At 41.8% G+C, this 12,781-nt stretch overlaps 1 protein-coding gene across 2 annotated transcripts in view; it reads left to right on the plus strand.

Annotated features, from left to right (window-relative positions):
• Positions 1-337: 337 nt before the first annotated feature.
• Positions 338-12,781, plus strand: part of LOC139480370 (protein aveugle-like) — a 29,864-nt gene continuing 17,420 nt past the window's right edge. The window contains exon 1 of one of the 2 annotated variants that reach the window (XM_071263436.1): positions 338-400. The gene's annotated coding sequence lies outside the window, so the exon portion shown is untranslated. Of the gene's footprint in view, positions 401-10,492; positions 10,576-12,781 lie in introns of those variants that run through there. The other variant, XM_071263434.1, reaches the window with a different exon arrangement.

Consider the following 12,781-nt stretch of genomic DNA (forward strand, 5'->3'; position numbering starts at 1 on the left):
GATACTTGTACAAATATTTGCCCCCCTGTCAATTTAATTAAATTTTCAAATGTATACTTTCATTTTACCCGGCAGTTTAGCAGTGTTCGTTTATCCATGGCCGACTCCTCTATGTTTCCACCACATGCAATATATCAAACAGAGACCATATACCGGTATATGGTCTCTGATCCAAGTGAATAAATACAGTTGTCGTATACAATCATATTACCTATTATCTATCTTGACAGACGCGAGCATGAGCAAAATGTAGTTTCTCACATACATGGCATCCTGTCTGTACCTTGTCATTTGTCGCACAGGAAGTGGCTTACCGGTTATAATGACAATAGTGAAGAGTCGTTATTTGTGTCATGTAGCAGTCTACACAAGTGTCTTGGATAACTTGTGGCACAATAAGGTAAGAACGCTGCTTACGATGTGTTTTGATTAGATACATTTTGTTTTGTTTCGAAAAAGGTTGTATGTAAATCTGTATAATAAAATTCAGCATACTTATAATTTGAAAAAAAACCATGTTTTGAATTGTGAACACACAATGCCATTTAGAAAGTTGTCAATGTAACAAATGTTATATTTGGGATAACACTTTCTTAGTAAAGTACAGATTCTCGTACGTTTCGTGGGTTGAGTCCCGTCCGGGATTCGAACTCTGGCAGTGTGGGTTCGAATCCCGGACGGGACTTAACCTCAAAAACGTACGAGAAAGTGTTATCCCAAATATAACATTTGCTACATGTTTTGAATTAGTATTAACTTATCGAATATCGTTCTTTTTCCTTTTTTTAACGACACACAACTGTTAATGCAGTCGGTTTCACATGAAAAGTGCGAAAGAAAAGAGGGCGAAAACAATATCATATGACTTTACGAAATGTGTCAAGGTTTTATAGAAAATAAACTCAAATCATGATATGAAGTTAATGTCTCAAATTCTCCCTGTCCAGTGTTTTCCTGGTAGGACAGCCGCCGTGGTCTAGTGGCAGAGCGTCCGGAGAGCGGAAGGCCCGGGGCTCGGCCTCCGGCCGCGTCATACCAATAGAAGAAGAAAAATATGGTACTTGTTGTTACCTTGTCTGGCGCTCGGCATTAAGGGGCTAAAACAAGGATTGGTCGGCTCGCAGTCAGTATACTGTGTCTGAGTGGGGTATTAATTTTAAACTGCGTCATGGTATCTCAGTGGGCTAGCACTATAAATCAGTCTGGACTAGTACAAGCAGACACACACACAAGAAGACACACACACACACACGCACGCACGCACGCACGCACGCACGCACACACACACACACACACGTTCAGGGGCGGTCGGGTAACCCAGTGGTTAAAGCGTTCGCTCGTCACACCGAAGACCCGGGTTCGATTCCCGACATGGGTACAATGTGTGAAGCCCAATTTCCGGTGTCCCCCGCCGTAATATTGCTGGAATTTTGCTAAACGCGGCGTAAAACCATACTCACTCACTCACACATAGTTACGTGCATGCACGTCGCTATATAAATGCAATAATCTTGGACGCGACGTTAAACCCTACTTTAACCTTATCCTGGTCGACAAGAACACAACCCCAGTAATACATCACTCACTGACATTGAAGAATTGCTGACCCAGTTCCGTCGGGGCAATATGTAATATAAAGTCAGGATCAAATCTTGTTTGCACAAACTTTACAGACAGAAGGAACGTAATTGTTCTGTTTCTTATTTCAAGCCAATGTCGCCATTCGCACATGTTTAAGATAAATATCATATTACGAGGTGGATGTTGCTAGGCCAATATTTCTGCGTGATACATTTTCCTTGCGGCAGTTTTGGAGATATAATGAAAACAAGCTTACCATTCTATATTAATTGAAAATTAAAATAGATACAGTGTGCAGTTCAATTCAATTATTCACAGCAAAATTACACGACACAAGTATAAAATATGAGTGAATTGACCGTACGCTCGATCAAAGGGAAGTAACTCGTCTTGGGTTACGATGACCTTTTGAGAAGCTGTACGTCACACATGAGGCATTTGCACCGTTCAAGGACACATGGTGGATATGTAAGCAGCAGATAAATGATTTATTGTCCATAGACACACTTATTAAAGGGGCGCCACACGAAGATTGATATAATTTGTGAAGATATTCTCTGTTAAGACGTCACGATATGACAAGAATATTGCCAAAACCTATATTCTAATGTTTAATGTTTCATAAATAGACATCAAACAATAAGGCTATGTTTAACTCAATAAACTAACTAATAATAATGAAAGTCTCAAGAAATTGAATGTTTAATACGGATTTTACATACTGGGTATAAGTAAACTGTTCTCATCAGTAAGCTCCCGGATGTTAGTGGTTATTGCTAAAGTCTCATTCGTGTAACATACTGCTTAAATTTAAAAGGGGCGTTGGGTAGCCTAGTGGTTAAAGCGTTCGCTCGTCACGCCGAAGACCGGGTTCGATTCCCCACATGGGTACAATGTGTGAAGGCCATTTCTGGTGTCCCCCGCCGTGATATTGCTGGAATATTGCTAAAAGCGGCGTAAAACCATACTCACTCGCACTCAAATTTTAAAAAAGAACATGAGTTGGATTACGAGTTTTATCGATAGGTTTGTTAGGATACTATTTTCAATTAATTTGTAAAACATACAGCAAATGCTGGGAAGCTATACGGGGAATCGGCTGCTGTATACTGCACGCACTCATGCACGCACGCATGTAGAACACGCACGCACACACGTATCATGACAGCGCTGTCACAGGAAACTCCTGCTAAAATCTCACACAAATCAAACACAAGTCCGGTTTAGACAGATTCGGTAATAACTTCCTGCTTGCTAGAGTTCAGAGGGTATACAGAGTCCAATTCCGACAATATCATCGACATGTGTTAGCGAGGTCAAGTCACTATTGTCGGATCAGGTGACGTGTTCATAAATACGGATTGTATGATTGCATGTATGTTTGGGCGTCCATTGTACATGTAAGTACAACACTTCTGAGCATGGGGCTGGATCAAGGAGACTTAAGGTACTGGGTGTAATGTAGTTCTAAATCTTACAATCATATGGTATTAACTGTTATATCTCCTGGGCCCACTTGCACAAAGCTATTTAAGCGCTAAGACTATCATAAGCCTAAGTTACAGTATGGGAGTTACGATCATCTTAGCGCTAAGATCGCTCTGTGCAAGTGGGCCCGGGAGTGCGATTTGCTGTAGTTGATTCAACTGTTAATTTAGTTTGAGCTACAAATTTGATAATTTAATTACTTTTTATTTTTTAGTATGTGTTCTCGGGGTTGTTCGTATTTTTGTGACAAAATGTTTTTGTTTTATTTTGGTAAAGATTTACTGAACGTTAGTATTTTGTTTGTTTGCTCTTTAAACGATTCGCTCAGCAACATACCACCTATATACCACGGCGGCGTAAAAAGATCGAGTCTGGACCAGACAAACCACAGCAGGTGTACGCTGATACGCAGCTAACAAGGCCCAATGCTGTGTCAACAATGTTTTAACTATATGACGGCAGTCTGTAAATAATCGAGTCTGGACCAGACAATCCAGAGATTGAAATCATGATTGATCCACGTAATTGTGATACGATGACATGCATGAACCAAGTCAGCGAGCCTGACGACCCGATCTCTTTAGTCGCCTCTTACGACAAGCAAAGTCGCCTTTTACGGCAAGCATGGGTTGCTGAAGACCTATTCTACCCCGGATCTTCACGGGTCGTGCCAAGAGTGGGCTAGTCTTGGAGTTAATTCTTGGTGAATCCAACGAGAACGATGTGACGTCGACTAACATAGGAGCACAATCCGTGCGAACGTAGGACTAGATTATAGGATTCTGACGCGCCTAAGGGACGCAACCTTGTACAGCGTGCCTCCTCGTGGGCCAAGAGAAAATATATGCTATTGAAAGCAATGAATAATACCAACCTAAAACAAAACAATTACCCTTGTTCTCACTGTAACAAAGATAAAAAAAATTAGCTGGCTATGACAGACAGACAAAAAAATAATTCAGGATTGTCAGAGAATGACTTTATACAATTATACAATTGGTTCTTCGATGTTATAGATTAACAGCGATGGGGCGTGCGAATGCGTTGCATTGCTGATAACGTCATTTTACGCCTGAAATGTTGCCCTCTGCCTTCGTTAACGTTCTTTATCCACTGTAATACTGTCAGGGCAGGGTGTCGAAGCTGGCGCATAGGATGACGTTGCTGTTGCCGTTGCTGTATCCGGTTATTGGGTGGTATATGGCAGACACATACTGGTTGTATATGTTGAAGCATAACGTATATTATAAGTAATTACTTTATGTTACAGCTGTATACTTATGACGTGTGTTATTTGTTTCGTCTTCGCCCAAGTTGCAATCTCATTAAAATCAGCACTTAGTTCTCGCTATCGCTAAACAAAGATCTGAGGACATCCCATTAAGGGTCACGTCAGAACGACCTTTCATCCAACCAATCCGAGTGTTGCTTACCAGATCATGAAAGTGACTTTAGGGATGTGTTTTCTAATCATGCAACCACGAAATATTTAACACGGGGTATTCCGAACGACAGTTACGGGTTTTATGATTATATCCATGCAATCTAGGCCATCTATAAGCCGTTCCAGAATGTTCTTCTTATCAGTTTTAATTTTTTTAATCGAGAATACGTCAAAATATGTTTCGAAGCGTAGTCATCAGTTTGAAACTAGTGTCGAAAAGCTCGAGAAAGCTGCCTTCTGATTGGCTAATGTCGATTTCTTGTCAGTCATTTCATTGGTCGGTCAAAATTCGCGAAAGGTCGTTCTGATGCGACCCGTTATGGGATGTCCTCAGATCTTTGTTCAGCGTTAGCGAAAATTAAGATCTGATTTTAATGAGATTGCCCTAGTGGTCGTTACGTTTCGCTGAACTTGAGAAGGAGATATGTTACGACGTCGTGTTGTTGTTTCGTCATCACTGCCGTCGTCGTGTTGACGTGTTTTTACGGCGCCGGTACAAAGCCTCTCAATGTGGCAACGTTTCTTGGCAGTGCTTGTGTTTTTGTGGTCATGGGTCGTTACTGTGCCTGTGCCGAGGCTATCCACGTGGCGACATCCTGTTACAACGCTTGTGTCAGTGTCGTAGTCGTTCTGACGTTTTGTTGTTCTTACATATGACGGGGCGGTGGGGTAGCCAAGTGGTTAAAGCGTTCGCTCGTCACGCCGTGTTCAGTCCCCCACATGGGTACATTGTGTGAAGCCCATTTATGGTGTCCCCAGCCGGAATATTGCTGGAATATTGCTGAAAACGGCGTAAAACCATACTCACTCAGTCACTCATATATGTTACATTTGTTTAGGGCACCCTAGCTATTGTTATCAATCTGATGACGTATGTCAACGGTTGTGTTCTCATGACGACAGGTCGTAAAGGTATGCATGATGATATTTCGTGCTGTGGTTGCCGACGTATCGGGGCATATGTACAAGTGCAGTACATGTTTAAGATCTGGCGTCCCTGCAAATCATATATCCAGCACTATTAGCCAAGAACGAGTTTTCTGGATTTATATGCAAACAACCATGCATGCCGTTTGACTGAAATTAATTTTGCAAATCAATATATTCAGGCAATATTTATAAAAGGACAATATGTGTGTCCAGTAAATAAATTGTGAAGAAAAAAATAATTCAAACGTTCATTTTAAACCACAGTTTGGTGGTTTCTATTGATTGTTCACGCACTTCAACACATCTCCCAACACTGCGTTTGATAAACTTAACTTATCGACAAAGACTGCCGCCCGTCACGTTTTGCTGGAAGAGATCAACGTTTATTGACCCGACAATTCTTCTACAACTCCATTCCAGCATATCCTCTTAGAGATAAGGTCAGGGGTCACAGTTTGACGTATCTGTGATCTCCACATTGGTCGGGCGACATTATTACCAGTGACTTGCCATTACAATGTTTTACGGTCCCACAAAGGCGATCGATTACTCGAGGGTGAAATATTGAGCTAGCGGGATTACGTTCCCTCGCGTCTTATCCATAATTCATAAGATAAGAAAGCAAAGGGTTAACCAACGCTCTGGGATCGCAACACAACATGTCGGGACAGAGTGAGGTAAAGGTTCCTTTGTGCTCGCAACAAATGGCTCCAGAACAAGAAATAAGCCACCCAAACCACGAAAATGCTCTGGAAACTTTGCGTCCTGAGTATGTAAGTACGTCCTGGACCAATTATATCGACGACTTTTTGATTGGGTCAAACCATGTGTCCAACGCGGCAATAATCGAGAAGTGCAGTGGTCAGTATCTTGCCTCGACTCCTGGGTTTGAGATTTATGAGGATGAGTTTGAAGAGCTCAGTCGGAGTTTGTGTAATGCTGAACTTGCTTATCGCAGAGGAGTGACTTTAGACAATAAGCATTACCAGACTAGACTTGCTGACGGCTCCCGTGGAATATATGCTCGGACCGCCAGCGATGGGTGTTCGGTGTGTCAGACCTCTTGTCTCGTCATCATTGGTGTTAGTGACCACAAATGCAAATCTAAACGTTGTAACGAGGAGGTGATGCGGGTAGGGGACTATCTTTTGTCCAAAGGGATGTAAGTAACTTATGACACCGGTTCGGATTGTATTAACGACCAGGGTTTGTTATAAGTTTGTTATCGAGTACATGACAGTGACGTTGAATGAAGCGGAAGAAGTCTACAACCTTGCCACACAGGTAGAAGTCAACCTTTAAGTCAACTCGGCAGAGGACGTCATGGACGTCATGAGAAGAGGAAGTGGGGCATAGTGAATTGTCTCTTCCGTTGCCAGGATGTTTAGAATGCTGGGCGAAGAGTGAGGGATGTTTTTTTGTGTGTTGTCGGATGGAATAGGGTCCTGCTTCAGTAGGTCCCACTGGACATCTCTTCATTATATCAGTACGGTAATGTTCACTCACATTTCGACATGTATTCACTGTGATGGGGAGGTGAAATGGGGTTTAACGTCGCGTCCAAGATTTTTGCACTTATATACCGACGTGCATGCACGTGTATGTGTGTGTTTGGCTGCTTGTACTAGTCCGGACTGATGCCGATTTATAGTGCTAGCTCACTGAGATACCATGCCGCAGTTTAACATGAATACCCCACTCAGACACAGTATATTGACTCCGAGCCGACCAGTCCTTGTTTTACCCCCTTAAGGCCGAGCGCCAGACAGGGTAACAGCAAGTACCATCTTTTAAAGTTTTTTGGTATGACACGGCCGGGGATCGAACCCCGGACCTTCCGTTCTCCGGCCGGACGTTCCACTGTGATGGTAGACCACGGAGGCAGGCTCACTGTGACGGAAGGTCGTGGACACCCACCGTGAGTAAACATGCAAGTCCAGATTCACCCCTGAGAACCGTGCCAGGAAATATTCAATCACCGAGTCACCACCCAAGACGGATATCCACCATACAGAGACACCATATAGACTATGCAAATGCTGGGCTCAGTTCCAAGGATCTATATACGCTATAATGAGAATTTCTGAAACCTCTGCGAAGACAGTTGGAAGGATACAGGACATATAGTCGCACTTGCGTGCGTTCCACAGACATATATGTTTTACCATGAAGTCTGGACCATCAAGTTTCCACAGGACTCTTATGATCAGTTATCTCCCTTGCCTCGGGAAGATGAGCGCCTAAAAACGAAACTAACAAAAATTGTTGTTCGATGGTGCTGTATTTCATAAGGGTTATCCGAGTTGTGTTTGGGACCTTAAGTTTGCAGTGTTTCGGCGACTGTTTTCAGCCTAGTAACGTTTAGAAAACATTTGTAGTTGTTAGGTCAAATCCAATTTTCAAGTGTATACTTTCTTTTGCCCGTCAGTTCATTTCCTGAAGAAAGGTGAGGTGAGGTGAAATTGGGTTTAACGTCGCGTCCAAGATTATTGCACTTATATAGCGACGTGCATGTACGTGTCTGTGTTTGTGTGGCTGCTTGTACTAGTCCGGACTGATTTATAGTGCTAGCCCACAGTTAACATGAATACCCCACTCAGACACAGTATACTGACTCCGAGCCGACCAGTCCTTCTTTTAGACCCTTAATGCCAGGCGCCAGACAGGGTAACAACAAGTACCATATTTTAACGTCTTTTGGTATGACATGGCCGGGGATCGAACCCCGAACCTTCCGCTCTCCGGGCGGACGCTCTACCACTAGACCACGGAGGCGGTCTCTTGAAGAAAGGTTCTAGGACTTTCAATGAAACAAAGACTTAATAAGAAACAACAACATACATATATAGAAAGGAGTTTTGACAAGCACGAATATCTGGACTGTTTTTTGTGTGTATATTTTATCTATCTATCTATCTATCTATCTATCTATCTATATATCTATATATATATATATATATAAACAGTAAATCGCCGAGTCTATGTAGAATGTTTACGATATATTTGAACTCTAGGCTTGTGATCTGAACAGTCCTCGCGCGGCTCGGTCAATGTGATCTAACACAAACAATGTCTGGTGCTATATGGGCAGAGCGTGAATGTATAGAGTACCAATCATGTGCAGAGCTGTAGCCCATTTAAATAGCCAGGACTCAAATATGTTTAAATTATATTTGTACATAATGTCCTTAATGTGAAACAAACAAGTGGTTTTGAAATGTTCACAACTGAATAGGTTCCTTGTTCCATACTGGATTCGCTTTATGTTTTGATTTAGCAAATCAAAAATATGATTATTTCAATCACACAGGATTGGTTTCACGTTCCGGAAGGATGATAACGATCATCAATGCAAATTACAATGTGCGTCTATTCAAGAGCCTTTCCCCTACTTGAGTTTGCATGCGGAACGAGCTTTTAGGAAGTTTATACATCGAGTCAGCGTATATACAACTCAAAAGCAGTCAATAATTGACATATTAACTATAGAAATATGAAACAACCGCGTGGTTCTTAACTTCTTTTGAGTAGTATATTTGATCTAGACATGACTACCTTTATGCCTGGCACTAGGTGTATACTACCATTGTACGTGTTTGTATACGAGCTATGACAGCCGTGGTACTACCACGGCTTTGTTAACACTTAATTATATCGTATGAAAACTCAACAAAGGTAGGCAAAGTGTATTGTACTTTTTATAAATATTTTTATCTGCAATATTAACAAGATGTTTCAATGTACTTGCTATTATAAGTTCCGCGTTGATAGCATTTTGATATTTGTTGAATACGGACAGACGAATTGCAAATTGTGCTTGTATTCTTCATTTATCGGCAGATAAAATACATACACAGCAGAGATGTGACTTGGACTAGTGTTGTAGGGAGTCCGCCAACCGAGGCAGTTTTGTTGGAGAGTCGTCAATCGACTTGAATGAACTTTCGAGCGTCTTGTTGCTGATTCTTATTGAAGCTCTCCACCCCTTGGATATATACTACTCAAAAGAAGTTAAGGAACACTCCATTATTTTATATTACTACACATAATCTGTCATTGACTGTCAATACAAATATATAACAACAGAGTGGCCCTTAACGTTTTTTAGCGGTATAAATGTCCATGTTGGTTTAGGTTCAAACGTCTGTCGGGGGGAATAGAGTACTTATTATCTAGGTCTCTGTTGTTATTTTGTTGTACTTTTAAAGATAGGCCATGGGCGTCAGGTTTTGCGTAACCTCAGGTTTTAAATAGCAGTGTTTTACACGTCATGTCGTATAATGAGTACTAGTACCCCATTGAACAAACGTTTTATACACAATTTATGACGTACCTCAGTGTATAAACATGTCATACACGTCATATGCTTTTATTCTGTCCCCAGTGTACAATAGTATGAAACACCTCATGTAATTTCATGATATATCTGGGGAACGGGTGGCCAGAAATGGCTGTGATGAGTTGCCTCCCTTAGGTGCGCCAGAAACCTTTGATCGTGTTCGAGTATGTTTCAAGGTTTGTCAGCACCGTACCCGTGTTCATGGGTTTCACGAAAGTGGGATTTCCTCCCTCCTTTGTGGTCTTTCCTCCCACATTAAGCTGAAACGCCGTTATATAATATAATATTGTTCACATCCGTGTTAAATACAACTCACTTCCTTAATAATATACCACAGTCGTCATACACATGGAGGATATGGTTTTAAACAATGACCATATTTATTGTGCTGTAACAAGACACCATTTTATACAGATATATGAAAGTGATGAGGATAAATCTATTTCTCTGTAAACACGATAAACATTATCACCGCCGTTACCATACAATGAGGAAAATATGATTTTCATCCGGCGAGATAATCTTAATATTATATCATCACGTCTACCCTTTTCTGCTTTTATAAATGTGAATTTGTGAATAGGGTGTCACAGTCGCAGTGACACAAAGCAAGAAGTCAAACGGATATCAAAGTTGTCCCTTGGTGGGTGGGGCCTGTTTATCAGTCAGTGTTGGTAATAAATAACTCACTTTCAATACCAACTCCGCTACGAGGAAATGCACTCACTGCTTTGCGGTAGCGTTTTGTAATAGCGTTTACTGCATCGCTGTCACTGCATGAGACACGATCAAGGTATGTAATATAATGTTGACATAGGCTACGGGCATTGTGCATGACAGAATATTTACGCTATTACATGCTATCGATGTTGCCGTTTTATCCTGATGTTTTATACACAACTTTTAGTCCTGATGTTACGAGTTAGAATATCACGAATGTTCGTTATAACACCCAGGTCATATACCTTGTGTGAAAAATGGAGGGTGATTAATCAGTTCCTTCACCTTCTTATCGCGGGACACGTTTGAGATTTACAGAAACAGATTTTGTCAAATCGAGATATATTTTACATTTTATAATATTTACAGCTCATTTACATAAAACTTCTTCGCGAATTTTAGAAATGAATAAAGTCAAATCGAGCCGGCTTGCCATTGAATAATTGGCTGCAAAAACGAGGTTCGATATCAGTGATGTGAAAAACACGTCACCATGGTATATATAATAGCACACCAGCACGGGTGATACCAGGTGATCACTCATCGAAATATTGTCCACGATCAGCTGTTTTCTCTTTTTTTGATAGTATAGAATACTAGTAGTTGTTATGTTCCGTCTTACAGACCCTGATACAAATATATATCAAATACAGCCCATGCAAGTCTATGATTTTTGGCAAGTCTAGATCACTGCAGTATCTGAAAATGAAGAGTCACTGGGCTCCTTTTTATTATATTTTTTATTAAGATAACTGAAAAACTGTTTTTTCTGTAAGGGATGTTCATTTCTGAGACTAGATGTTAGTCTAATGCCATCCCTTTTTTAATCGACATTATCTGTCTCGGTCTCGGTTAGGTCGAATTCTGTGTGTCACGAAGTCCGCATATGGGTGTACAACAACATTATCTGTCTTATACCCAACTCACGTTATAGCGGTTGTTTATACTCTATATACCGTCTATCTTTGAATGCCCCGTTGAGACCGTTGATGTTTACGGCAACTGAATAGGCCCCGAGCACACTATAACTTGTTATAAAGGGCGACTGGATTGGAGCGGCTGAATTACGTGTTATCGTACAGACTTGTCACGTTGCTCCTAATGTCAACCACTGAGTTGTAATGTTGCCAACTGCCGCGTAAAATAACAAACAATCAAGAAGAGTGAGTGAGTCTGGTTTAACGCCGCTTTTAACAGTATTCCAGTCATATCACGGCGTGTCAGCTTAATGTGGGAGGAAAGCCCGAAGTGATGCAGGTCTTAGACGTTTACCACTTCGGTGAAACCCACGAGCACGGGTATGGTGCTGACAAACCTAGAAACATAATCGGGGCGAACCGGGATTCGAACCCACAATCATAGGTTTCTGGCGTGCCCAGGGGACACAACTCTGCACAGCGAATCGCGGCGCCTTAGACGACTGGGCCACCCGTGCCCCCCGTGCCCCCCAATCAAGAAGAATCAATCTTCGAAGTCAATCGATTTCATCTGTCCAAATCTCCAACTGAGTACCAGAACACACTAGTCACCATTCTAATCTCTTTCCGTGATACAGTCTCATAGTGATTTCTACCCTAAAAATCAAATAGGCATTTCCTGGGAGAGAGGTTTTCTCTGTAAAAATCTATATTCAACTATCAAACAGAAAGCGAAAGCGGTGTAATACATACGTTGTTAATTCTGTAACACGTGAACGAATATCAGATATTTTGGATAGGATTTAAGTGAGAAGTCATAAAATGCACGGCTTCCTGATGGTACATGTACCATACCGGTGTCACCATTCTGCCTGGGATGACACACCGTGATATAACTAAAATATAATTCAAAGCGGCGTTGAACCCCACTGACTGACTGACTGACTCACTCACTCACTCTCACTAACTGACTTTCTGACTGACTGAAACAGTAGTCATATCGCCACTCAAGCAAGGGGTGAGGTGAAATGGGGTTTAATGTCGCGTCCATGATTATTGCACTTATATACCGACGTGCATGTGCATGTGCGTGTGTGTGTGTTTGTGTGTGTGTGTGTGTGTAGTCCGGACTGATGCCCATTTGTAGTGCTAGCCCACTGAGATACCATGACGCAGTTTAACATGAATACCCCACTCGGGCACAGAATACTGACTCCGAGCCGACCAGTCCTTATTTTAGTCCCTTAGTGCCGAACGCCAGACAGGGTAACAACAAGTACCATCTTTAAACGTCTTTTGGTATGACACGGCCGGGAATCGAACTTCGAATCTTCCGCTCTCCGGGCGGACGCTCTACCACTA

The sequence above is a fragment of the Haliotis cracherodii genome, unplaced genomic scaffold (genome assembly GCF_022045235.1).
Source record: "Haliotis cracherodii isolate W230 unplaced genomic scaffold, xgHalCrac1.p SCAF_4, whole genome shotgun sequence".
Lineage (NCBI taxonomy): Eukaryota > Metazoa > Mollusca > Gastropoda > Lepetellida > Haliotidae > Haliotis > Haliotis cracherodii.